This window comes from Antedon mediterranea, chromosome 1, assembly GCF_964355755.1.
Source record: "Antedon mediterranea chromosome 1, ecAntMedi1.1, whole genome shotgun sequence".
NCBI classification, from domain to species: Eukaryota; Metazoa; Echinodermata; class Crinoidea; order Comatulida; family Antedonidae; genus Antedon; species Antedon mediterranea.
Window position 1 is genome coordinate 30,763,000 of NC_092670.1, and position 27,603 is coordinate 30,790,602.

General features: G+C 35.3%; 1 protein-coding gene across 5 annotated transcripts in view; it reads right to left on the minus strand.

The window, feature by feature from the left end:
* Positions 1-27,603, minus strand: part of LOC140063656 (corticotropin-releasing factor receptor 1-like) — an 88,236-nt gene that overhangs the window by 47,908 nt on the left and 12,725 nt on the right. For 3 of the 5 annotated variants that reach the window (XR_011847655.1, XM_072110097.1, XM_072110094.1), the window contains exon 1: positions 11,455-11,704. The exons of 1 other annotated variant lie outside the window; for it this stretch is intronic. The gene's annotated coding sequence lies outside the window, so the exon portion shown is untranslated. Of the gene's footprint in view, positions 1-11,454; positions 11,711-27,603 lie in introns of those variants that run through there. One more of the 5 variants, XM_072110095.1, reaches the window with a different exon arrangement.

Sequence of the window (27,603 nt, forward strand, 5' to 3'; positions counted from 1 at the left end):
AATTAGTAGGCATAATGACATTTAGGCCAATCTAATGACATTTAGGCCAATTTCGCTAACAATGTTGTGTACACTTCAATCCTCCAGCAGTGAGATAGGAGATCATTATTAAAACATTAATTAAAGTGAGTGACACTCCGAACGACCGTATAGTTAATATCGAGTTATATTTCAACTAGGAGGTATAGTTTCCGTTGCTATGATAACGGAATGCAGACAATTAATTCTTCGGCAATATCAGTTTCAATTCAGAACAAACACGAATTAATATTAAAGTCAGACAGGGTGAGAAATACAACAAATTAAGCATACAATATCGTAATTAAACGTCACATAAAATATATCATGGTGAAATTTAAATGCACGGAACTGGAATGCATTTACAAATACTGTACATTGCTATTTAGTATTAACTTATAGTGGGCAAAAAAGTAATTAAAATTGGTCAATAATGATATCTAGGGGATAGAGAGAGAGAAAGTTTGCATATTATTCGTCTGAGTCTGAAATCCCCAATTTTCACCACATATGGAAACGTTTGTACGTTTTATAAAACATTGAGTTAATAAACCTACAGCTTATTTTTTTAAGGGATATATATCTTGGACATTTTAAAATCAAACATGTCTCACTGTAGGCTTCTACTGAGCTTATACTATACTTTTGATATAATCACTACAAATTAATATTGGTTTTCATGAGCCGAAGAATACGTGAGCGTTAGGTCACTGATCTAAAATATTATTTATTACCAGTACAGTACTATTGTATGCGATGTGCATATTGTTAGAAAACTAATATAAAAATATTTTTAAATAGGGGCCTACTTAGGTAAAAGTATGGAAAAAACCGTATTATGTAAATACTTTGTACGCATTAGGCCTATTATACTAACATAACAGTTTGAGTTGTGTCAAAGCCACAGTTTAATTTACGATCTTAACCCATATTTACTTTACAAATGATACTCATAAACCGAAACGTTTATATCACGATAATAAAAATGATGTTTTGTTAAGCCCAGAGAAGAGTCTTTCCTGGTAAAGCCCCAGTACTGTTTGATGGCATACTGTATTGCCTAGTGCAGTGCATAAACCTGGTATATTCGTTCGTTCGTTTTTATTTCACAATGCATCAAACTTAATATTTTTACAGAATACCACAAATAGTGAACATTTTGTAAGGCTAAACAGGGTTACTACAGGATTACTATATTTTTATTTAAATCCATCGATATCATTAATCTGTTAGAAAACGCCAATTAATACCACTAACATATACAAATACAAAGAATATCGACCCTATACGTTTGACTTGTTATTGAAATGCTTGAAATCTTAGGATACACGAGCAATTGCAAGTTTGAATGTGACAAAGCACGTGCAATAATAACCATATCCTGATAATTGTTTCGATCTTTGAGGTCAACCGAACTCATTATGTATTGACGCATCCGGTCCCTCTGAAGTCTGAATAATGCCTTTTTAGTAATTGTATTTGACCGGTAACGCAACGAAGTGATATTAACGTTGCTAGATACCGTACTAGTACTACGCACGTGAAATGGATTTTGTGTTTTTACGAAAAGAGACACTATATAAAGTTTAGCCATATAAATATTGTTTCATTAATCAAAAAGATTACAATTAAACTATAGACCTTTTAATAGCTGAACTATATACAAGATACATAAAAATGTCTTGTTGAATAAGCTAAAAATCATGTGTTTTGTGAAGCTCTCTGATACAACGTTATACACGAAACGCATTGCTATATTAAGTCACTAAAGCGTGGTTCCAACTAGCGACGCAACGCAAGGACGTAACGCAACGCAAATGAATTGACCAATCACAAGCGATGGCTTATTCGCTTGTGTTTGCTAACTGTCTATAACTTCGCTTGTCATTGGTTAAAACGCTTGCGTTGCGTTTACGTCCTTGCGTTACGTTGTAGTGGAAACCAAGCTTTACGCGGTTGTCACTTCGTGGCGTCACTTTTTTTCTGGGATTTAAGAGCCGTGGGCCTCAAGCGGGCCTCTTTATCAAATCATAAAATTCTACTAATTATTGTGCAAGCTAAACTCATCCGGGGATTTCCCTACTTACATGGCAGACGGTACACCGCGGCACCGCTACCATACCGCTATGTTATATTTAATCGATAATACTCGTCTATAAAGGCGACATTTTGAATTAACATTGATAATTATTGCCAGTAATTATTACCAGAAAAGGTAAATCACATTCAACTAATCAATCATACTACTACCGTATACAATTACTCTTCATTGACACTAAATAAACTGTGGACTTGACCTTCACAATTTTGCAATATCAATCAACAATAATTCTATTAATCTCAGCATTACAACAAGAAAACAATGACGAATATTTCGAATTGCCTATAATAAAGCTGCAAAAACATTGTAACCAAATTATTATACCATAACAATACCACGTGCATAATTGGTTATAATTATATTTAGCCCTACTAAATTAGTTAACGATTTAATATATCACCAGACGTAATACCTGCTATACAGTATATACCAGCATTTTTAATAGTATTTTCTTTGAGATAGAAATTACGATTATGGTAAACAGAATGCACAATACGGCATATGTCGGATTACAAATTGTTGCAATATCATGTAGTGTGCCAAAAATCCATGGATAGTAGTATGGAACGCCACATCGGCAAAATTTCAATGTTACCACAAATGCAAATGCTTTCTTTAGAACAAAAATCAATGTGTTTGACTTTGGTGGTAGCTTTAATAATGTTGAGATAATAATGTAGCAACTATTAAAAAAACCTCATACGCAGTGCGTAACATGCTGCAATAAGTTATTAGCTGCAAATTGTTAATCAATATTGTTTAAATTGGTTGATGAGTAGTTCATAATAAACATACGGCGTTTAAACACTCGATCTCTTAATATGAGTACCATTATGAGAAAGAAAGTTCATTATGTCAATAGAAAGCCCTTCATATTACTTATAATCTTCACATTAATTTGAAATGCTATCTTATATGTACTTTAATTGAACACTTCTATCTGTTGCTTTATGGGCGAGGAAACGTCATTGGTTGGTGGTTCACTTAAAAATATAACTTGATCGTAGTGTGCACTAACGAATTAAGTCCCACTTACAGTAAAGGAAAATATACATACGTACCTATAGCCTCTACTGGTTAGTACTCCGTTGCACAAAAAAAGAATAACCTAGTTCTTACTGTAGATTCAATACGCTGGTAGAGTCCAACAATACGGGCATATAGCCGATAGTTAGTGTAGGCTTGGTTACAGCAGTCATTTAGCTTGGTATTTGCTAAATAATCCGCCGGATCAGGACTGGAGGAAACCTTGGTGTATTTTTCAAACTGAATGATTCACGCATTAGTGAGAATATACAGGAAATACACAGTTGCTGATGGCGAGTTATGGGTCTTACAGCCAGTGTGACTGTACACGTAGATTTTACACGCAGGGGCCCGATGGCGGTCAGTGTTTGGCTTTATTCCCACACTGAGAACACGAGCCGCTACCCAAGAGTCTGAATCTGATCTGAATCTGATCTGATTCTGCCCAACCAAACATAATGTTTGTCCGATACCAAAGTAAAGTTCGAGGATGAAGTTCGTCAACCTCACATAGAGGGCAACAACTAACCCAACAAAACAAAAACAGCTAGTAGTACAACCTAGTAGGAGCACTTACCCATTTTGCTATATAAATAAACGCAAAATAATTACAATACTGGGTAAAATCATGTATTTCTAGTCAACAGTGACTTCAAGTTCAGAGAAACTAATTGGGTTCGGTCTGGCGTTTCTGTGTTAGCAATGGATAGCAATTTAATGATACTCCAGATTGGATGAATTTAGTGTTAATCAAAACAAACTGATATAAACCAACTAGTTTGACAATCACCTGTAGAGTTAACTATCGGATTCACACTGACAAGAAAGAACGATAGCCTGCAACAAGGTTTGCCGCGTAAACTCAAGCTGTGATGTCCACGAGGCCACTAGCAGGCCCTCCCAAATGATTTTATTTTTAAAGAAACAATATAGGATGGATTTTCTCTAGATATCGTTTCGGTTTTGGGGTTTAATTGGGCATTAAACATGACATGATTCGAGGAAAAGGTAAACACATTGATATAAGGGTCAGGAACATGTTTATACATGAAAATTGTATAATCGCCGGCGGTTAGTCAACCTTGACCAAGTAAGCGTTCGAGACCTCACGGTGGATTGCCTGATACAATAGCAAACAGCAAACTAATATTACAGTTATACAGACGATAACTGAGGAAACATACACGACGTATAAGTGTTATGTCCTTTTTCGTTGAAGTTGGTGGTTGTTGTTCCTCTACAGTATGGTTGATTATGAAATAAATAGCGAGACTTGTATACGCGTCGTGCATAACAATATATGGCGAGCTGGGCCGCAACAATTTAAGGTGTTTGGAGTTAATGGTCGCCCATGGTCAGTAACGTGATGCACAAAAAAAAATGTAAAAACATCACTAGCTCACGGACGGATTACGGAATATAAAACTGACGGCAAAGTATGTACGTACGCAGGACATAACTGTACATACATTATACTACCACATACTATGACATTCATGTTCTAATCATGTTTTAATGATCGACCACAAGCCACTACAAACAATAAAAACACCTGTGGTTAGAAACGTGTAGGTGCTGGTTTCAAGTTCAAATAACATATTTGTATAAATAAAGGCCAAGATAAGGACAATAAGAAGTATACGAAAATGAAGGCTATACAGGTCAAAATAACATCTTGGCCTTGGATGGGAAAATGTTGAACGTGTTTACGTACAACACAATATTATTAACTATTAAAACGTGCCTATATTTCTCAATTCAACGTAATTGTCTATTAACACATATCTTTCAAACGTATAGGTCTATTGTTAGGCCAATACAAAATTAAAATGGATCCATTTTACCTATGTTGGCTGTACTGTATACGGTACTTGTTTTGGTCTATTAACCAAGCTAAAAGATGACTTATAAAACGTTTTAAAAGAAAGGAAAAGTATAAGGGTGAATAAAGTTAACGTTTCGGTCTTTTAGTCACAAGAGTGGCTATTGTTCCACACTAAACAAGCTACAACAAGCTTTAACACTGAGTAGGTGTATCATTGAAATTGAACTATCAGCAATGGTTTCACAATGATAATATACTCCTCTTTCTATCCAGGCTCAATAATGCAATTATGATTCTTTGTTAACATATATGTTATTAGATTTGGTTGGCAAACTGACGACAGGCTGACGTCTAAAGCCAGTGTCAATGCGTGTGTATCATTGTTAATTATATTATTTGGCAGCGAAGATTGTATATTAATTAAAGAGGACATGTTCGTATGTATTGCCAATCTTCTTCAGATAAACGTGTTTCTGTACTTGAATTCGGACGATGTTCAATTTCAGTCTCAATTTCGAAAGAATAGCGTATACGCTGCAGTTATATTACACACGTTCCATATTCCACGCAAAACTATTTTAATTCTAGTTTATAACAAGTGCATCGTATTCATGATTATTTCTTATTTACACATAGGTCATTGTAGCTTACCTGACCCTGTGATGAAACATCTTACTTATTATAGCGGCTAACTATTCTAAAGACAGATATGTCCGCTGTCAAATTACGCTTACGCCAACGCAATGTCATGTGATTAGGCCTATGCTGACGTCTCACGCGATTGTGAACGCTTTGTGTCAACAATGTATATGTTCCACAAATGGGATTGCGCGCAAAATGGAAACGTAAGCAAAATAAGCGTTGCGATTACGTGACATGTATTACCTTAGCTTATATTGCGTCGTGTATTAACGCTTTTGATATATCGTCTGGTCCGTTCCTTATAATAAGCTGACGATATGACAGTTTTTATTACACAACATATAATCATCATTTGTACCAGATTTATTCTAACACCTTTCAATCTTTTACTGAAACATTTATTTGAACGGGAGATTTGACATCCATTAAACGCTTACATAGGGACATGTGGGACTAATGTAAAGGGATCAAAAGCCGACACGGCTATCAGAGGTGGTTGAGAGACGATGAAGTTCTAAAGCGTGCTTCCCACTCGGATAGAAATAACGCAAGGACGTAAAGCGCACCGCAAGTTAAGTTTACTAATCACAACTACTCATGCGTTTTGAGTAGCCGTTGTTTTGCCTCCGAGTGGGAACCAACCTTAAAATCAAAGTATAGCCTATTAATCAACGGAATAATTTATATACCAATCTTCTTCCCCAATTTGCATATTTGAAAATACATATTTTAGGATTCGGTCATTAGAGATTTCCCCTGCCATTTCAATTGTTGTGCATTCTTTCAGGCTACTTATTTCTGAATATTACGAACTGTCGAACGGGTTAGAAGTTTGTGGGACCGGGTCCGGTACCAAGAACGGGTTAGAAGTTTGTGGGACCGGGTCCGGTACCACAACGCATACATTTCCATAATACGCGCCTTTCGGCACTACTCTGTGAGCGGCTGCAAGCAACATGGAGAACTTAAGTAAAGTTTATCGGTTCATGGTCAAGAAAAATCGATGTGTGTGTGTGTGTGTTTGTTTTGTTTTAGTTTAACAAAGGTGCCTGGTCTATATTAATTAAGAATGACCAGGTAAAACAAACAAAGTTAAGGGAACGCGACATACACAATTGTCATTCATGTATAAAACGATATAGATAATTCCTTCGTGTGTGCATCCTCTCTGACGCGTGTGGAACCAAACTGACGCGTGAGCAATCATTCAAGCATTTGTGAACATGATAGAATTAAATTAGTGTACGTCACGAGTACGAGTCAACTTTCTTTATTTTGTTTGAGTATAATCGGAATAACAACCAAATGTGTCCACACTTCAGAAAATGTCAAGAACGTTTTTCGGAGGGCACAGTGTGCTTAGACCTCGGTGAGGTTAAATTTGTTTAAACTGCCAATAATCAACACACTTGTTGTTTGCATTTATGCCTTATACTGGTCTACTGAGCTGTTCGTGCTGAATCATTACCAACTTCAGAACATGTATATAAAAAATGAATAACTTATGAATTTAACTCTAAATAAACACTCCGTATTTATATTGCAATCCACAATCTGTCTACGAATACAAACTTATAGTTTATATCATGTAGGGCTGGCTTGAGGTGTTTTGTTTTATAGATTTCTCGTGGAATGGAACAGAAAGAAGAATGTAATGAATTTTATTTTAAAAAAACCACTTATTTTATCGTTTCCTGGCTGTTTACCGTTGAATGGAATCAGTGATGATATGCAAAATATTTTCGCATTGTTGTACCGTTAGTATGAATGAATTTAACTTTGTTGTCTTATACTTGTTTTATACTACGTTTTACGAGACAGAACGCGTAGGCCTAATATTACTAAAATCGATTTAATGAGCTAATACAAAATTATATAGCATGTACCATTATATAGGAAGCGCCTCTAGCTAGAGGACCTAGCAACTATACGTTATGTCAATTGAGGGCATGTGAGGACAATCTCGGCCTCTCGCTCAATTTTCGACACAACTTGTGTGCGGATTAGGCTATATAGGTGCGTAAGTTTGTAGGCCGTGGTATAGGTAGAAGTTCTCTATTAACCAAATGAATTTAACTGCTGGTTACTTCCCATCACCACTATCGGTAGTTTAAACAATAACAAATATAGTATATAAATAAATATATCACTCGATTTACTTTACCACGATTCTAGGTTGGACGTTGGTCTAACACTGTTACTGATAATATTTAGCTTTGGATGTAAGGCCTATTATTATGATTATAACAGAAGGGTTGTTCATTATTATATCCGTCTGGCGTTAATTTAATCGGAGGCTCATGCCATTGTCATTATTACGCCTAGTGAACGCATTTTAAATGGATAGAATCTATTATTTATTAACGTCCGAGTTTATTAACCGTATTGTGAACCTGTTTCGTTTATTGTTCTTTAGTTTTGGATTTCTATTGTGACCTCGGTCATTATGCAAGTATTGAGTTGAAATGAATACATGCGGACAACAGCAAATGAAATTCATATTTATAATGATGCTTATCATATTGTTATGAATAATTATTAAATGTGAATCACTTATTTTAATGACGGAAAGGTATTCAAAATCATGTACATAGAACCCCTTTCAAGGGGATACCTACGGGAGCGAGAAAAATGTTCCCGAGGGTTGTTCCCGAGGTAGATTCCCGAGTTCTAAATAGGTGTGTCTACAAAATTGTGTGCGGTTGGGGGAGGGAGGGGGGGGGGGGTAGTTGGGGCTCTTTTTTGTTTTATTTTCTGTGCTGTTTAATTATGTTATTTTTGTTATTGTGGAAATATAAAACAGTTTGCGGTCCTACAGATACAGTAATCTGTTTACATACAGTATGTGCGCGCTTATCTTTTTGTGAAACAAACAACGTAAAATATTAAAAATGAAGTTCCAATCAAATGACATGCCAAGTAAATATTATTATCTTTGATTGATTTCTATTTTATATGCCATACCTTTAACCTGTTAATCATGCTATTTAAGGCTGTTTTATCTACGATACAGTCATACCGTACATCATTCTATTGTATACGTCTCTTATCTTCAAGCTATTAAATTAAACACCAATTAGGTTAACCAGATGCCAATGACTTTATAAATTATAAATACAATAACCATTTTTATTCACTAATAATTTGTTATGTCATTGACATAGGAAATTGATTATAGTATTAGTAGTGAGTGCAATGATTATTTTAGTAGTACATACAATAAACGCTCTAATAATACTAATTAAAAGAACTAATAAATTGCCAATTAATGTCATCCACTTAATGTGGCGAGTTTATTTCCTTTTTTGTGGTGTAACTTACCACTTTTATTCGTTCATCTTAATAATTACATTCACATAATTACTCTTTGTTTTTCATAATTTTCTTGAATGTACGATACTTAATGTGACGAGTTAGAGACGAAACGATGTCTAATCTAATGGTTGTATTTTAACTAAAGGACCTTCAAGCATATTTTTAAACATCTCATGAAGGACCAGTCAAGGTCAATTGCCATAAATAAAGAATGGCCAAAACTATCATCCAAAAATACATGAAATGTGTACTGTCTAAAATTATAAATAAACTGGTGTTTCTATAGAACAATCCACGATACTTTACTGTAGGCTGTATGTAGGCCTTGTTGTAAAACGGAAGTTTGATATTACATTCCACGTACGTGTCAAGACAACGAGCATAAAATACAAGAACAAACGGAGAACCTGACCCGTTTTCAAATAATACCAACTATAACTACAAACTATACAAATCGTTGTAAAACAATAATGGTTCTAATCTATGATAAGTATTACACACTAAACTATTAGAAATATTTAAAAACAGTAATCATCTCCTGATTAGTTTATCCGTTTTATTTGTATTAACAAATGGCCGAGCGGTTAAGGCAGGGGCGCCGTTTACCGTACCTAAAGAGCCAACAACATCGGCAAGGGTTCGAGGCCGACTCGCTCCAAGTTCTGGTGGTGGAACAAGTCTTCTCGGATAAGGACTATAAACCGTAGGTCCAGTGTACACAGTTATAACCTGTGTGCACTTTAAAGAACCCAGTTCATTATTCGAAAAGAGTAGGGGGTTACCCCGGTGAACTGGTTCACAAAATAGCCCCTGTATCAGGAGGATTACCACCTATCTGATAGGACAGTGATTAATTCACTATTGGTAATCCTTGGCCACAGTGCCTAAAGACATAAAATAAAAAATAAATAAAATAACATACAGTAGAACACAGGACAATTAGTGGACACCTTAAAGCTTGGTTCCCACTAGAACGTAACGCAAGGACGTAAACGCAACGCAAGCGTTTTAACCAATGACAAGCGAAGTTATAGACAGTTAGCAATCACAAGCGAATAAGCCATCGCTTGTGATTGGTCAATTCACTCGCGTTGTGTTACGTCCTTGTGTTGCGTCGCTAGTGGGAACCACGCTTCAGGACCCAACCAACTGCTCTATAATAATATAGGATTTTGTCGTAATGGTAAACTTCACAAGAAAAATGTGTCCCCATTGTAGAGGTATCCATTAAATAGAGGTTTCTCAAAGAAGGGGTTCTGTGTAGTTTCTAATATTAACATTATAATAACGGATTGGATTTGAAGTAGGCCTGCAGCCTTCAAAACAAACGAAACCTAGACCTTTAAACGTTCAACCTTGTCGGTCTACAGTGTTTGCATAGCAACGACTTTGTACTTGGTTTGCATATAGTGGGTCAAAATATTGTGAACGTTAAGCTCTGTATACACTATCAAACTAGTTTTACAACAAAATGTACGTGTGATATGCCCACATATGGTAGTGATATTCCCAAATAGGAATGGTAGTGATATGACATCATGTCCATGGCACATCACATTTCGTTGTGACATAAAATTTGATAGTCTGGACCGAGCTTTATTGAGCAAGAACTAATGGAAAATAATGGAAAAACTATTTATTTAGATGTTTGCTACAGCCACCCTTATGTTAGTCTTAACAACCCCAAATTAGTATTTCTTTTAAAGCAATAGAATAAAAACTCCCGTGGAATTGGTGGACCAATATGTAACGCGCGTCCATAATGTGATGAAAAACATTACGTTATTTTTTCGCGCGCGTCAAAACTGATGAAAGCATCACATATTGTGTACGCGCGCGTCCTTGACATTATTCAATGCTATATAATATTGTGATACGTTGTTGTAAGTCTGTTCGTTGTGTATAGTATGCTGGTACCGTTACCGTATACTTTACAACAAACAAAGCACATCACTTTGCTTCTTTCGTTGCATTATTGATTATTATACGATGATATGGGCACGAAATCGAATTAAGCACTAATGTCCTAATAGAACTAATCTATGATTATATTTTTACATAATTGTTTATAAATGTATTTTATTATCATATTTCCTGCAAAACTAAACTACATTGACTGTAGTATAACACAATGCATGGTCACAATTAATAGGTACTATAGGCTTACCAACAAAGTCACAAATAAACCTACTATTCAATATATACAAATATGTGACATGTGCGTTCACGTAAATACACAGACACAGCACAATATGTACACAACTCGTTTTTAATTTTAAAAACTAGACACTCTATATTACTTTTTTCATTATTAAAACTCAATCGTGTGTGTAGGCCCCACCGTACGAACTAACAATGACTGACCTACTATAAGCACGGTACGTATAAGCACTCGGGTATGACGCAGCCATGGCTACTCGTTGATTTGATAACTGTTGTTAATAACAGTTATTTCGACAGTTAGTTTGAAATGTCTAGGGCAATAATGTACAAAACAAAGTGACCTAACCAAAGAGGCTTTACTTACAGACAGGTCCGTCCGGCTATAAATCCTATTGCCTGTTTGTTGTACGCAAGTTGAGCTTAAACCGTAAACGTATTATTCATTCAGAAAATGCAGTAGGCATTAGATTAGACTACCAATAATAGTCTACACGTTAACAGTCCTCGTTGTAAAAGAGTATTTTTAAAACAGCTGCTGTTACTTACTTCTACTAAAACACAGTTATTATTCACAATTCCTCTATTCATATATGTGCAATACTCAAGCTGTACTCTTGCTGATCGACTACGTAAATATGATACAAACAATACAATATTCTATCTAACTACCCATGTATACTATCACGTGGTTAGGCAACAAGTAATGACCCTTGAACTCTATCTAGGCCATTTTAAGGGACGTATCGCAACAGCTGTAGATACTTCCATGGTAGATTTGGCCAATCAACGACTTTTTACAACCAACCAATCATGTGCACAGTAAATTGAAATTGATTTCATGGATCCTATTGACATAAATACAACTTAACTGCCATATAATTCTTCTAGTGGAAGTTTATAATATTTGTTTCATATGATCTCCTATTTTGCCCAAAATACAAATGCAATACTTATTATACATGTTATAGGCCTATAACACAATTGTTTTATTCAGTTTTATTCAAATGATTGTGTTCGCACAAACATAGACAATATGTTGAAATTAAGGTGATGTGCATCTGACGCAGCTTCTGAACAAAATTGAATTGAAACAATGTTTGAATGGTTTTTTTTACACTTGGTTCACTTGGAGTCTTCGTACAAATGAGCAAATAATAATATATTTTCATATAATAAATAAAACAGTTTTTGAAGGGCATTGGTGGTACATACTTCTACAGTTGAATACAGAGTATATTGAGAAACCTTACAAGGAATTTTAGATAGTAATTATCTTCTTTTTAAAAACGTTTCCATTATATAAGTTATATAAAGTCACCTACGTCACTTAATTTACTGAATTTAAAATGATGACGTCTTTCCAACGGTAATCATGGATAACAGTTCAATAGAAAAACTAAATACTAAATCTACGTTTGAAGGAAATAATTTGACCATGAAAATGATACGAAATGGAAAAATAGTTGATAATATCTGTATATATATAACTTTATCGTTTTGATTTAGCTTTTCGCTTTTTTTTGTATCTCCATTGAGATCCAGCCACTGATAGATACCCACAGCATTGTCATTTTTTCAGTAATTTGCCTTTGGATTTATATATATATCAAAACGAGAAGTAAAACAGCCAGAAAAGTTAGCAGAGCTTTCGGGCAACACTAGCCCTTCATCAGTGCAAATATATTTAACAGTGTTTTCAATATTGAGCATGCGTATCTTAACAAAGTGGTATATAACAATACTCTATAATATGAATGTCACTCTTTCCGTTGGTCAAACTGAATCACGCTACAATAATGAATGGCTATTTCCTTTTCATGATAATAGACAGCATGGTTCTTCTTCTGGCAAAATGCAGTTTCACAATTCCACTAAGGCCAAATATTATTATAAGTAAATAAATTTAAAAAAATTTTTCACTTGCTATACCCAATGAAATAAAGGTAAAACGCATATAAATATGTTATCAACATTTAACAATCATATATTAGACCAATATTGGAATATCCTAGTCTAGGTTGTAGTCTGTTTTTCGTCTATAAAATGGTATCCCAGCGGTAATTCTGGTAACAAGTTAGGCCTACACAATAAGCTGATCCCCCGGAAAGGAAATAGTACTGTATATTTGTAGATTAGACACGGGTGGTATTTGGATGTCATGCCTCCTTGGAACCAGATCCAGGGGGTTATCCCGTGGGTCTCCACTTAGCTTTCATTTGTTTGTGTCGTCGCACAATTCGCAAAACCATGCAAGGTTGTTTTTTTTTTTGCCTAGAGTAGTACAGTAGTGTTAGTGTGGTTTCTATTTTTAGTCTATTATGTGCCCCTTACAGTAAACAATCTGGAACATAAAATGAGTAATAATAGGAATCAATAACGGTATTTAGGCCGCGGTAATAATGTAATCATGACATTTGTAACCCCTTGAAGAAGATTAATCCCTCGCTGTTGGTAACAAATACACACAGTGCGAAAAAAAAGCAATAAATAAATAAAACTCCGAAATCGGACTGCTAACTATATACGACAAAAATGAATATTAGGTCAATAGAAAAATTAAAACTTACTTTTAGGTGTCACATTCAAATTGAATTACGAGAACTGTTATTTCTATAAATTCATTATATTACTACAAACTCTGTTTTACATTAATCGAATGTTAAGTCCCAGGGTGTTTGGAAATTCTGTTCATAAAATCGGCGTTAATCCGATAAAGCCTACAGAATAATTGCATTAAAATTCAATTTCGCTGAACAACTCAATTAAAATTCACTGCCATTCTGTAAAGTGTATTACTAATTGTACGCCGGTTTTTATTTTATTTTTTAATTTATTTTTTGAGCGTACACCCACCTTTCGCTTTTTTTCTTCTGGTTTTACGTTTATCGTATAGTATTTAGTTTATACCTCAAAAGATACATTTGTATTTCTAATGCCATTTTAATGCAATATAATAATTATTCACTTTGACCAAAAATGTTATCGAACAAAAAATATTTACCTAAAAAACTGTAAAGCAGATGGACATCTTACATTATTAATGACATTGTGACTTTAGTTTTAAAAGAGTTTTATTTCTAGTGACTTTTTCTTTTCTTCTTCTGTGATGGCGCTAGTTACACTCGGTTATGCATGATTACTCGAACGTAATGCATACAATACATAAATATGGAGAAAGATAGGTACTCGGTTTCCATTGCGAGTATGCTAACAAGCGTGATGTAAATATAATAATGTTCAAATTTGTTTAACAGATTGTCATTATTATGTAAGCCTACTTGTCAGACCCGACATCATAATTCTTTTTCTATTATTCAGTGTGAATTTTAGGCTTCTTCATGTTTATATTATGGAGTTTAAAATACTGAAACACAGATTTACGTGTCGTTCTAGGTCTAACATAAACAGTTGATATGAAAATCGAAACTAATAGATGACAAGTCCTCGTTATCCTTACAGACGTTGGCTTTGGCTTCTGGGCATCGATTGGAGAATGGACTCTACGAGTAAACAGCACTGATTCCAATTACTGATATAAAATATGGATTACATACAGAAGCTTTATTAAATTATGGATGTATACACCGAAACAATCAGCCAATGTTTTAAGCTAAAGCGTATAATCATAGTTTAAGAAGGTGGTGATGGAGCAACTCTTTATACTTGCTTATATAACGCAGACTGCATATTCGAATCGAAATCCCCTGCGATTGCATTGAATATTGCAAAAAGAAAACTAAGGTATATATTTATATTCCTTGAGGCCATTCACATCACGCTGCGACATTTTATGAACAAATGTTAGGCTAAACCTAGGTTTTGACACATTATTTTAATATAATTTATCGCAGCAGTATAATAAAGGCAAGCTATTACTGTGAGGTATTCGAAGGTTAAAGCATGGGGTCCCTAGTGTTAGTTCAATGGGTTATTTTGTAGTAGTAGGCGTAAGTACAGCAATTAATGAATTGAAAATAGTGTAGGCATACAGTATGAATCGTACACTGGTTATGTAAAACTTAATACAAATTGAGAATAAAACAACCTAATATATTTGACTGATCCTAAAAAAAATGTATAATAGTTTATTAATATTAACATCCACGGAGGACAACATTGCTTTAAAAACACACTCTTTTAACTCTGGTTGTTTAGATAACGCAGTGTCTTGCCTATTTGGCCTTCCATACACTGGACAGCGTGAGGCCATAATGGACATCGAAGCAGAAAAAAATGTATGCACGGAGGATTTGCTAATAATAATAAATTAAAGTGTACAACACGCATTAAACCATATGTTGTTCCAGTCCATGATCAACTAGACATAATTATTGACAACAAAAAAACATATAAAAAAACATTGTTTAGATTGAAATTGTAATGTGCTGTATACTAAATGGCAGCGACATTCGAACATATATGAATAAACGAATACCCGTTTAATTAAGCGAATAATGTTACCCTTTGTACTTTTTTTGTTTAATGCAACACTGAACAAACACTATATTATATAATTGTCTAAAATAATGTAATTATTGAGGTAAACTTTAGACCTAGGCCTACAGTGCAAAAGTTGTTTGTTGTGACAGCCAAAGTAGCTGCATCACAAACGCGTACTATAGTGAACATTAATATTGCATTGCTTTTGTAGATTTGATGATGTGGTCGATGATTGTGAGTTGGTTGTGCGAGGAGTTGACAACCAGTATTGGGAATATTAATCAACAATAATATGCAGTTCATTAACAATGAAAGGTCACAATAAACATGTATTCAACACCGTTGAAATTGGTCCATGTTATCACATGACGCCTGAAGAGAAACCATCAACAACAGAAAGTGAACACAGTTGCAGACAATATATTTTGCTAAAAATTACAACATGACAATGACAATATTTTGTTTCGGTTAAATGTCTGATGCAAATGTGTATAATGTGGTTCATTGAACGTCAGACCAATAGTCTTGAATAAGACAAAACAATTATACAAATTCCGACACATGTTCATCTACCGGAATAATCGATACGCGCATGGTATAGTACCGATGAATTAGTACCTCCATGGATAAACATACCAACGTTAGCATTGCAAGTAAATGTTGAAGACTGAAGTCGCATTTAACGAAAACAACAATTTTCTGGGTTTGTGAACATTTCATTGTGCCCAGTGGTTTTACTCATGAATAATTGTATGATGAACACTACACATCAACTAAACGTGTGCATTTTGTAAACAGATGAATCGACCTAACATAAACTGCAGGCTTTCTAATTATCGTCAGTAAGGCGATTATAATTATCATAACAATAACAATTGTTTTGAACGAGTGACCAGAGGTGACCTGGCTTCAAATACTGTATAAAATAAAACATAAGTGTAAAAACTGTCGTTACTCCAGGTACTGATCCACAATGGCCAAATCGGGTATGCTTTCTGGCACCAAAAATAATTTCTTAAAAAACACCGCTCGACTTTTTCAGAGTCTAGTTTTAATTATTGTTTTTCTTGCTTCATGAAATGATGTTTTTTTTTTGTATTGATATTCTATCTAAGTAATAATTCAAACAAATATCTATGTGTTATCAATTATTTTTGTTTAACAAAGAAGTAAACATATATAGTCTGAAATATTTAATTATTAATATTAATAAATAAATATAAATGTGTTGTGTAGTCCGTGGCCTCTGTAGAAAACAAAAATATAATCCTAAATTAACATAGTACAGTTGTAGTGTGAATATTCTGGAAAAAGGACATTCATTCTCCCCAAAGTCTTCTGACCCTGCACAAGCACATAAACATTCCAGTAAACAATTTTTTTTTTCACGAACCTTTGTCGTACAGCCACCGACAAAAGTACTCACTAGTCAAACAATTCTTCATCTTTACAAACCATTCGCTTAATTATTTCCATAGAGGAAGAAAGGTTTTGACCACTACTGACCACTGGCGGTAATTATACCCGGCCAACGTTCAGCCAAAACGAAGTAATTGATTATCGAACGTGACTTGCAGACTAATTTATGCAAAGACTCTCTTCTCCCAGACGTGCGTTGGGGTTTGCGCATGCCCAGTCCAAATTCCTAGTTTTGTTCAGCTTCCGAATATAACTGTCTAAAGGCGCATATTAGTCTACGTCTACAGGTATCCTATAGCATAAGTTGTGCTTCCAATTTCTGGTCATCTTGCACTGATATTATGAAGCTATCATTTACACTTTGTTCCGTTTTAGTATGAGTGTCTAAACAAGTGTGAATCTAGCTTAAGGGCCCATGATAACGATCAATGATAAATATACAAATATGCATTTTTCCACCAAAAACAAAACACTTTTCATTGTAGAACTATAGAATAACCATCTATGCTTCCTTTAAAGAAAATGATATTTTACACGTCCAATCAAATGACATCATGATAAGTAAGACCAATAATATCGTGACAATACAACTATTTTATTGTTTTTATTTATCATCATCAAAGACAGCATAAATGATTTTCCTATAGTACTAGAACGAAATCTTTCTAATTTCTTTTGTTTTATGCAAACAAAAAAGCATGCTTATTATATTTATCGTCGATCGTTATCGTAGTGTAAATGGGCCTTTAAGCATGACGCTGACTTCAAATTATCGTGGGCAACATCACGTGAGTTTGTCTAAACAAGTGTGAATCTAGCTTAAAGTATGACGTTGACTTCAAATTATCGTGTGGTAACCACCACATCCCATCTGCATCAAATATCATAATCATCTTCAATTAGCTTCTCATGCTTCACCATAAAGACTCGATACAAGATTCAATTCGATTATAGGGTTATTTTGGTTAAACTTGTATCACATAAATCATCAAAATCCAATCACATTAATGACGTCACTTTTATTGGGTGAATGACTGACTAACTATTATCAAGGAATTACATATTACATTTCATTATTACTGTTTTTCGGTTCCATTTAGGTTTCACAGAAGTCATTTTTGTGTGTACCAGTTTTACAGTTTCAAATTGGTGGCAAAGGCTACCATACATATGAATTTGGCACTTTCTCGAGCTAAAATCGGGAAAATGTGTACGATATGTGTGTACTATGAATGTTCATGTTTATTTTGTGACGTTTCATGAGGGGTCCCCAACTTATGTACGAAAAGAAATATCGCACCTCAGGAATACAACAAAAACAATTACAAGCCCTGCACATAATAGTAAACTTATTTTGCAGTACCACCAGTAGTCTGAAGGTATTGCGATATGGAGCTAGAGGGTTGTCGCACCAGTAGTCTGAAGGTATTGCGATATGGAGCTAGAGGGTTGTACCACCAGTAGTCTGAAGGTATTGCGATATGGAGCTAGGGTGTTGTACCACCAGTAGTCTGAAGGTATTGCGATATATGGAGCTAGAGGGTTGTCGCACCAGTAGTATGAAGGTATTGAGATATGGAGCTAGAGGGTTGTCGCACCAGTAGTCTGAAGGTATTGCGATATGGAGCTAGAGGGTTGTCGCACCAGTAGTATGAAGGTATTGCGATATGGAGCTACAGGGTTGTACCACCAGTAGTCTGAAGGTATTGCGATATGGAGCTAGAGGGTCATACCACCAGTAGTATGAAGGTATTGCGATATGGAGCTAGGGGGTTGTACCACCAGTAGTCTGAAGGAATTGCGATATGGAGCTAGAGGGTTGTACCACCAGTAGTCTGAAGGTATTGCGATATGGAGCTAGAGGGTTGTACCACCAGTAGTCTGAAGGTATTGCGATATGGAGCTAGAGGGTTGTCGCACCAGTAATCTGAAGGTATTGCGATATGGAGCTAGAGGGTTGTACCACCAGTAGTCTGAAGGTATTGCGATATGGAGCTAGAGGGTTGTCGCACCAGTAGTCTGAAGGTATTGCGATATGGAGCTAGAGGGTTGTACCACCAGTAGTCTGAAGGTATTGCGATATGGAGCTAGAGGGTTGTACCACCAGTAGTATGAAGGTATTGCGATATGGAGCTACAGGGTTGTACCACCAGTAGTCTGAAGGTATTGCGATATGGAGCTAGAGGGTCATACCACCAGTAGTATGAAGGTATTGCGATATGGAGCTAGGGGGTTGTACCACCAGTAGTCTGAAGGTATTGCGATATGGAGCTAGAGGGTTGTACCACCAGTAGTCTGAAGGTATTGCGATATGGAGCTAGAGGGTTGTACCACCAGTAGTCTGAAGGTATTGCGATATGGAGCTAGAGGGTTGTCGCACCAGTAGTCTGAAGGTATTGCGATATGGAGCTAGAGGGTTGTACCACCAGTAGTCTGAAGGTATTGCGATATGGAGCTAGAGGGTTGTCGCACCAGTAGTCTGAAGGTATTGCGATATGGAGCTAGAGGGTTGTACCACCAGTAGTCTGAAGGTATTGCGATATGGAGCTAGAGGGTTGTACCACCAGTAGTCTGAAGGTATTGCGATATGGAGCTAGAGGGTTGTCGCACCAGTAGTCTGAATGTATTGCGATATGGAGCTAGGGGGTTGTACCACCAGTAGTCTGAAGGTATTGCGATATGGAGCTAGAGGGTTGTCGCACCAGTAGTCTGAAGGTATTGCGATATGGAGCTAGAGGGTTGTCGCACCAGTAGTCTGAAGGTATTGCGATTTGGAGCTAGAGGGTTGTACCACCAGTAGTCTGAAGGTATTGCGATATGGAGCTAGAGGGTTGTACCACCAGTAGTCTGAAGGTATTGCGATATGGAGCTAGAGGGTTGTACCACCAGTAGTCTGAAGGTATTGCGATATGGAGCTAGGGGGTTGTACCACCAGTAGTCTGAAGGTATTGCGATATGGAGCTAGAGGGTTGTACCACCAGTAGTCTGAATGTATTGCGATATGGAGCTAGAGGATTGCCGCACCAGTAGTATGAAGGTATTGCGATATGGAGCTAGGGGGTTGTACCACCAGTAGTCTGAAGGTATTGCGATATGGAGCTAGAGGGTTGTACCACCAGTAGTCTGAATGTATTGCGATATGGAGCTAGAGGGTTGTCGCACCAGTAGTCTGAAGGTATTGCGATATGGAGCTAGAGGGTTGTCGCAATATCACATTCACTTTGCCTTTTCCATACGCTTTTTTCAGTAAATGTTGGTTGAACTGATCAGGTTAGAATAGATTCCAAAAGATTCCTTGTGTTCTTGTGAAGTTAGATTTAAAAAAAAACAAGTTGTTTAACAATCTTGCAGTGAGAAACTATACATAACGTCTCTTACAATGTAAATGGTTAACTTTTTTATATACTCTTCTTAACATTTAAAGCTGTCATCAGGTTGAGTACATTTTTAAAAGTTTGGTAACACTTTTTGAAATTTTAACTTGCGTTGGAAGTACACCAGCAATATTTTGCAACATAAAGGAGAAAGCACTATAGTAAGCATAATTATAGAGAAACTAGCGCCCCAAACGGGTATTATGATGGTATACCCAACTATATTGTAAAAGCATTTTTATTATAAACTAGACGTGATTTTTTGACGTCAAAATAACTCGATGTAATAAAATAAAAGAAATTAAATACATAATTGTTTATCAACAATAACATTCCTTCACGTCAGATTGAACAAAAAAATTCTTAAATAAATACGGTAATAGGCCTAAATGAAGAAAAAAAATAATTTTCTGCTGTGACATTTGTCAACACTGTATCACTCAAAAACGGTAAAACCACATACTTTTTTCAAAGGCTGGCCTACTTGTTTTATTTCAAACATTTGTTAAAGCATAAATGTGTCATCGATATAAGCTGTTAGTGTACAATGATATACTAAACATGTGTACTTAACGGTATACTGTTTCAAATCACTGATGGATTGAAACATTGAACGATGTCGTATAGACATGTACTATAAATAAAAACATATTATATCAATTTAGAACGTGGATTTACTACATATAGTTCAAACATTAAACCATAAACTATATCGGTTACTATTGGGCTAAATAGCAAGTAGTCACTACAGTCAATACGGTGATGATGTTTATGACTGTCAAGCAGTGGACTGATTGACTAGTGCAATATTTATTTATTATTTGTAATCTTAAAGCAATTTTATTTTTAATATCCATTTTCACTGACCCGAGAATAAACATGGTTTACATAAAAATATAACGGAATCTGGAGTGATGGACTCGTACATAAGGAGCCGATACACCAACCTAAGCAGCTCTCCATGCCTACACAAATCAAAGGCCTACACAGATCAAAGCTATGCATACTTTAGATTGTATATTTCGAGTGCATCGACATAATAATTTTTTTTTTTAAACAACTCAAAACTTTGCAAAAAATCTTCTGTACAGTTTCCCATGTGTATATCATATTATCTTTTGCTGTAACATTACAGTGCTCTTCGCCGTTATTGTTGCTCGTATGCATATCAGTGATAAGCAATACATTTATATAAGCAGCATTAATAATTAATACAATAATATAAATGCCGAGTTATGTAAGCGAAAGGGAAAGAAAAGATCAACAAACAAATCATTAAATCGATAATTTACCGTAAAATGATCGAATAGGCGGTCTTAATTTAAAATCATTATAACATCAATTATTTAAAGAGGTATTGTCCGCATAAAACATGAACAACTAAAATGTGAATAAAATAAAATGTGAATAGGCCATTTGTATTATTATATAGTTATTCACTTTTTTAAAAAGAGAGAATAATAATAACCTCGCTTAGGCCTATAAATACTAAAACAGTTTAGCTAAACTTACCCCATTGACTTCTTATCCATTTGGGCTAAATTATGGTTTTACTATAATAAATATGTTTTCTTCTCGGTGTCACGAACTCCTCTCACGTATGTTTCCGAGCGGTTGAAAATACTTTAGGAACTCCCTTGTGACATAAAAGTATACACACAAAATCCACAAAGTTGTAAAATAACTCAAAAACAAAGCTTTAATTTCAATCAACTTCAACTTTTAACAATCCAGTAAGCACTTTAAACAACAGCTTCACAATGACTTTACAATATAACATCCAACCTCTAATCCAACCTCTAATCCAACCTCTAATCCAACAACCTTACAATAGTTTACATCCCTTTATATACAAGATGCTCCTATCCTTCTAGATCATTCTTTATACTTCTCATTATTACATGATTACAGTTTCTATTAATAGCACTTCTGGAATGTTCTTGATTGTTCTTATTAATTATACATGGTTTCTTAAATCAAAACATCTTATTCTAGAATGTTCATGTAAATACTATGTTACTCTATATGTTAGGGAATGGTAATTTATTACACTCCCCCCTCTTTCTGAGCTCAAAACTCTTTCTTGGAGTTTTGAGGGGCTAGTATACACGGACGTGTCAAAACTTAACCCACTCCTAGTCTATAAAACTTAATTACACCATAATAACATAGAACATAATTATTAATAATTACTAATAATGAACCAACAATATTCATGTCAATTTGTCGGAATGGTTCACTAACAATTACTGACATAGAAATCATCGGGGCCTTAAATTTAGTTTTATACGTTGAGGCTTTACAATACTCTTTCAATGAAATATCATGTGAAAATTTCAAAAACACTATTACGGCAAGGGTATGGAACTACTAATTGCTCTATTGGTTCTGTCTGGTGTTTAGTGAAAACCTGTCTAAATAAAATTCCATCCTTACAGACTATCTTTATAGTGTCATCATCTTTCTGTACTAACATCTGTTCTCGAAGTGAAATTAAAGTTCTATCCTTAACCTGATAATCCTTAATTTTATCTCTGCCAATATCTAAAATGTCTAATTCACTATCTTGGCTAGATTGAGCTTCCTTTGTTTTTGCAAACTCTTTCCTAACTTTTCGTTTCTCACTTCTGGTTTTATGAACTTTTTCCTTGGGAGGGTTGTCACTGAGTAGTTGGCCATCTAAATGGCCAAATTCTTCTTGAAAATTAACCACATCATCTAACTGACGTGAAATAACCCCAGAAGCTTTTTCCGACTTTAATTCGTTTTCCTCCCTTAGTTTTTCTTTTCTAGCATGATCTCTAGTGGCAACAAAACTATGCCTATCATGATTCTTATTCCCCTTCCCTAATAAGTCTCCAAAGTTAGGAAAGTCCCTACCAAGAATTACATCTCTTGGTAAATCGCTGCAAACGCCAACCAACAAATTATGGTCTTCGTTATTAACCTTAATATTGACGAATGCAGTAGGATAGGCTTGGACATGGTCATGGACGCACCTGCATGTAATTTTAGCTTGCTCCGCGCGATTAATTTTCTTAGCCGCTACTAAATCAGAATGAACAAGTGTCATATCACATCCAGAGTCTATCAAAATTTCACAATCACATCCTTCAACTAGGCCTCTACAAACGTAAGGTGTACATGGTTTTGAAACAGTATCTGTCTTTGTCGACAAAAAGCCATCCTTACTTCGACAAAATCGTTCTATGTGGCCTACTTTTTTGCACCGTCTACAAACGAGAGGTTGTCTAGCGTCAGATTGTGATTTATGAAAGTTATCAGGGGGATTATTATTACCATTACTGTCAACTTCAGGAGTGCCTTTCACTGTTTTCTCCTGGTTGTTTCTATTTTCGTGTTTTCTATTTTGAAACTTTTTCTCAAAATCGATACCTTTTCTAGCTTGAAAATAATTATCTGCTAATTCTGCAGCATTTAATCCAGAATCTGGTTTATGTTCTTTAACCCAAATTTGTACCCCTGTGGGCATAATATCTATCAATTGCTCTAAAATAACAATTTCAGCTAAATCATCTTTGCTTTTATCAGCAGGCCTAGCCCACTTAGTAAATAAATCTTTTAACCTAACATACATTTCTCTATAACTTTCTTCACTTTTCTTTTTAATTGACCTAAACCTTTGTCTATATGTCTCTTCAGTTATGTCATACCTTTGTAATATTGCTTTCTTCACTATGTCGTACTGGTTACTTTCTGTCACTGGTAGTGATGCATAGGCTGCTCTTGCTTTGCCTGTCAAATGTGGTATCAGTTTTACTACCCAGTGTTCTTTTCGCCACTCATAGGTGTTAGCAATTCGTTCAAACGTAGTGAGATAATTTTCAATATCATCACTATCAGAAAGTTTTGCAATCTGAACTTCCTTCAATCTCATTATATCTTTTAATCGTTTCTCCTCACTGTCCTTTTGCTTATCCATTAACGCCATTACCAATGCTTGCTGTTTCTCCATATCTTCCCGACGTCTTTCATTATCTTCTTGACGTAAACGTTCTTGTTTCTCTATATCTTCCCGACGTCTTTCATTATCTTCTTGACGTAAACGTTCTTGTTGTTTCATCATCTGCTGCATCATAATATTCTGCTGTTGCATTTGCTGCTGCATCAACAACAAAAAATTTTTTGAAAATGAGTCAGCCCCTGTAGGGTTATGTCCACTGGTTGGTCCAGACTCTTCTGCCTGTTGTTCAGGTTGTATTGATTGAACTGATTCTACATCCGAATCAGTTTCATCGCCGCCGCTGTATTCTTTACCGGATCTTGTTGTTGATTGTTTATCAGCCATTTTAAATCTGGATGAGGGTCTTGTTACTAGTTAATCGTAGTTACCGAGACGTTCACAAGTCTACTGTTCCAAATAAATAATGTACTGTTCTTAAAACAATGTTTGTGTACTTACGATTAAACAAAACGTAGCACCACGGCTTCCGTAAAATATCTCAGTATCGTAAGTACCGCTTCCTCAAAATATCAATAAAAGTACAGTTGATCCTAAACAGCCACCAATCTATGGCAAAATACAGTAGATCAAACTGCTACCACAAAATATCACAACAGTACTGTAGATAAAAACACAGTTAAGTCGAACAGTAGATCGAAATAACCGCTGCCACCAAATTAGGCTGAACACCGCTGCCACCAAATTATGTCACGAACTCCTCTCACGTATGTTTCCGAGCGGTTGAAAATACTTTAGGAACTCCCTTGTGACATAAAAGTATACACACAAAATCCACAAAGTTGTAAAATAACTCAAAAACAAAGCTTTAATTTCAATCAACTTCAACTTTTAACAATCCAGTAAGCACTTTAAACAACAGCTTCACAATGACTTTACAATATAACATCCAACCTCTAATCCAACCTCTAATCCAACCTCTAATCCAACAACCTTACAATAGTTTACATCCCTTTATATACAAGATGCTCCTATCCTTCTAGATCATTCTTTATACTTCTCATTATTACATGATTACAGTTTCTATTAATAGCACTTCTGGAATGTTCTTGATTGTTCTTATTAATTATACATGGTTTCTTAAATCAAAACATCTTATTCTAGAATGTTCATGTAAATACTATGTTACTCTATATGTTAGGGAATGGTAATTTATTACACTCGGAAAAAAAAACATATTGACATAAAATGCCATATTCAACAATATGGTCTATATTATAGTCAGTCGGTTTTATGTTCCCTGAAAAACAAAACCTATACAAGGCCATATAGATGGCTGCAGTCGCGTGCCCATTAGTGTTTACCGACCGACCGACCAACCTACCAACTGACCGAAATTACTGAACATGTTTAAAAATGTTGAAATGTTTAAAAACATTTACATTTTTTTTAATTTACACGTGCGTAGCCTGTCACTTTTGACGTGCTCGTATAACGTAATTTCGAGTTAAAAAGTAAGTCAAGAAAACAGAAATCGGGCAAAAAGAGTGCGCAATAACATTTAACGCAAAAATCTGCGATTTTGTAAACGCTTAAAATTGCCTGAAACGTAGGCCTACTCTTATTTCATCGAAAATAAATTTTGAAAATTTTAAGCGCGCGTATGCATGCGTTACATGCGCTACGCACGTAATTGTATTGCCATATGATGATTTATGCCCTGAAATTTATGAGTACCAAATTTTATTTAATTGTGATTCATGGTTGTGAAGATATGATTACAAACGTGATTTCGTACACCACGTAATTTTTTATTGCGCACCGTGAAAACATAACCACATCGATTCCTGGCCATAAGGAATATACTGTGAAAAATTGACTTAGCTAGATTAAACTGATATCAAGATAAGGTCAGAAAGCGATAAAACGCATAGTGATACCAGACCGACAGACCGACCAACCGACCGACCGACATAGTGAACTATAGAGTCGCGTCCACGCGACTAAAAACTGTTATGGAAAGTATATTATCGAGCTTGTTAATACCACGCAAAACTCTAATAAAATTCAGAATTTTACACCTTAACTTTACATATCTAAATGGTTATAACCTTTCCAACTGACGTTTTTAATTCATGATAATTAATCATTAATTTATGCTTTGGTATTTAATTTATCGGATGAGCTACTTTCAAACAAAAGACATTTAAACCTGTAAAATTATGAGATTGCATAAATTTTATTTTTACAAAAATGAATTAACATTTTTTGGTTTCGCTTAGGAATTTTAGAGTAAAAATTTGATGAAAAAATTGTCAATTGAATTGGTCTTTTTTGAAGACCTAAAGCTGCTTCACATCACGATTCGGTCTGCCGACCTGAGGAAAATATCGCGAGCGTTGAACGTGTCAAGCGAGGTCATTCATGCTCACTGTTGATTGGTCAAAAGAAAAAAAATCGTACGATTTCAGGAAACAAATGGCTTATTGATCTTGATCCGAATCAGGGTACGGTACGGATTCATGGTACGATTTTGGTGTAACAATCCTATGCTTCACCCATTATCATTATTATTATATTTTTCTCAGGCGCGCCGGACTAAATCCGGCCGAGATGTGAAAGCAGCTTAAGAAACGATAGCATACTAAATGTTAATATATTTACCCAAATGTTAAGTTTAAAATGTTTGATACGTAAAGGGGTTAACAAATTCATGTGAATTATTTTATTCAAGTTATTTTATACAAAGTGCCTCGTAAAGTAAATACTATATGTAAATATATAGGCCTACAGGGTTCAAAAAACGATATATAATTAAGAAGTAGACTGTCGTTATAGCTGTCTGTCCCTTTCAACTCAATTACAGTCCCTTACAACGCAGTATCGGAAAACAACATTCTAATGTAATAGAACATGAACTGGTGCAGGGTATATGGTACAATCAACTGGGGTTAAAAGGACACTAGTGGTCAAATCTGAACGGTATTCCACTGAAATAGGCCTGCTTCGGTTGAGTTCTGACGCCTACAAATATGCCTAACTTTTCCGTGGTGTATAACATTATAGTGTACGGATTAGTAAGCCTGTAGTGTGGAAAACAGCGTTTTTCTACGAATGCATCTTCGTACGTGAACATACATTTTTTTAAAGAGATTGATACATTTTCGTATTGTGAGAAATAAATACTACAGCTTCGCGTCTGAATATAATACCAAATACAACATAATTAATAGAAGCAAGCGGGTTTACAGAAAAGAATACTCAGCGAAAACAAAATTATCTGTTAATTTTTTTACCAATACATTTCGCATGATCAGTTATTACCAAAGCAACCAACCAGATGCCCAATCACAACGCA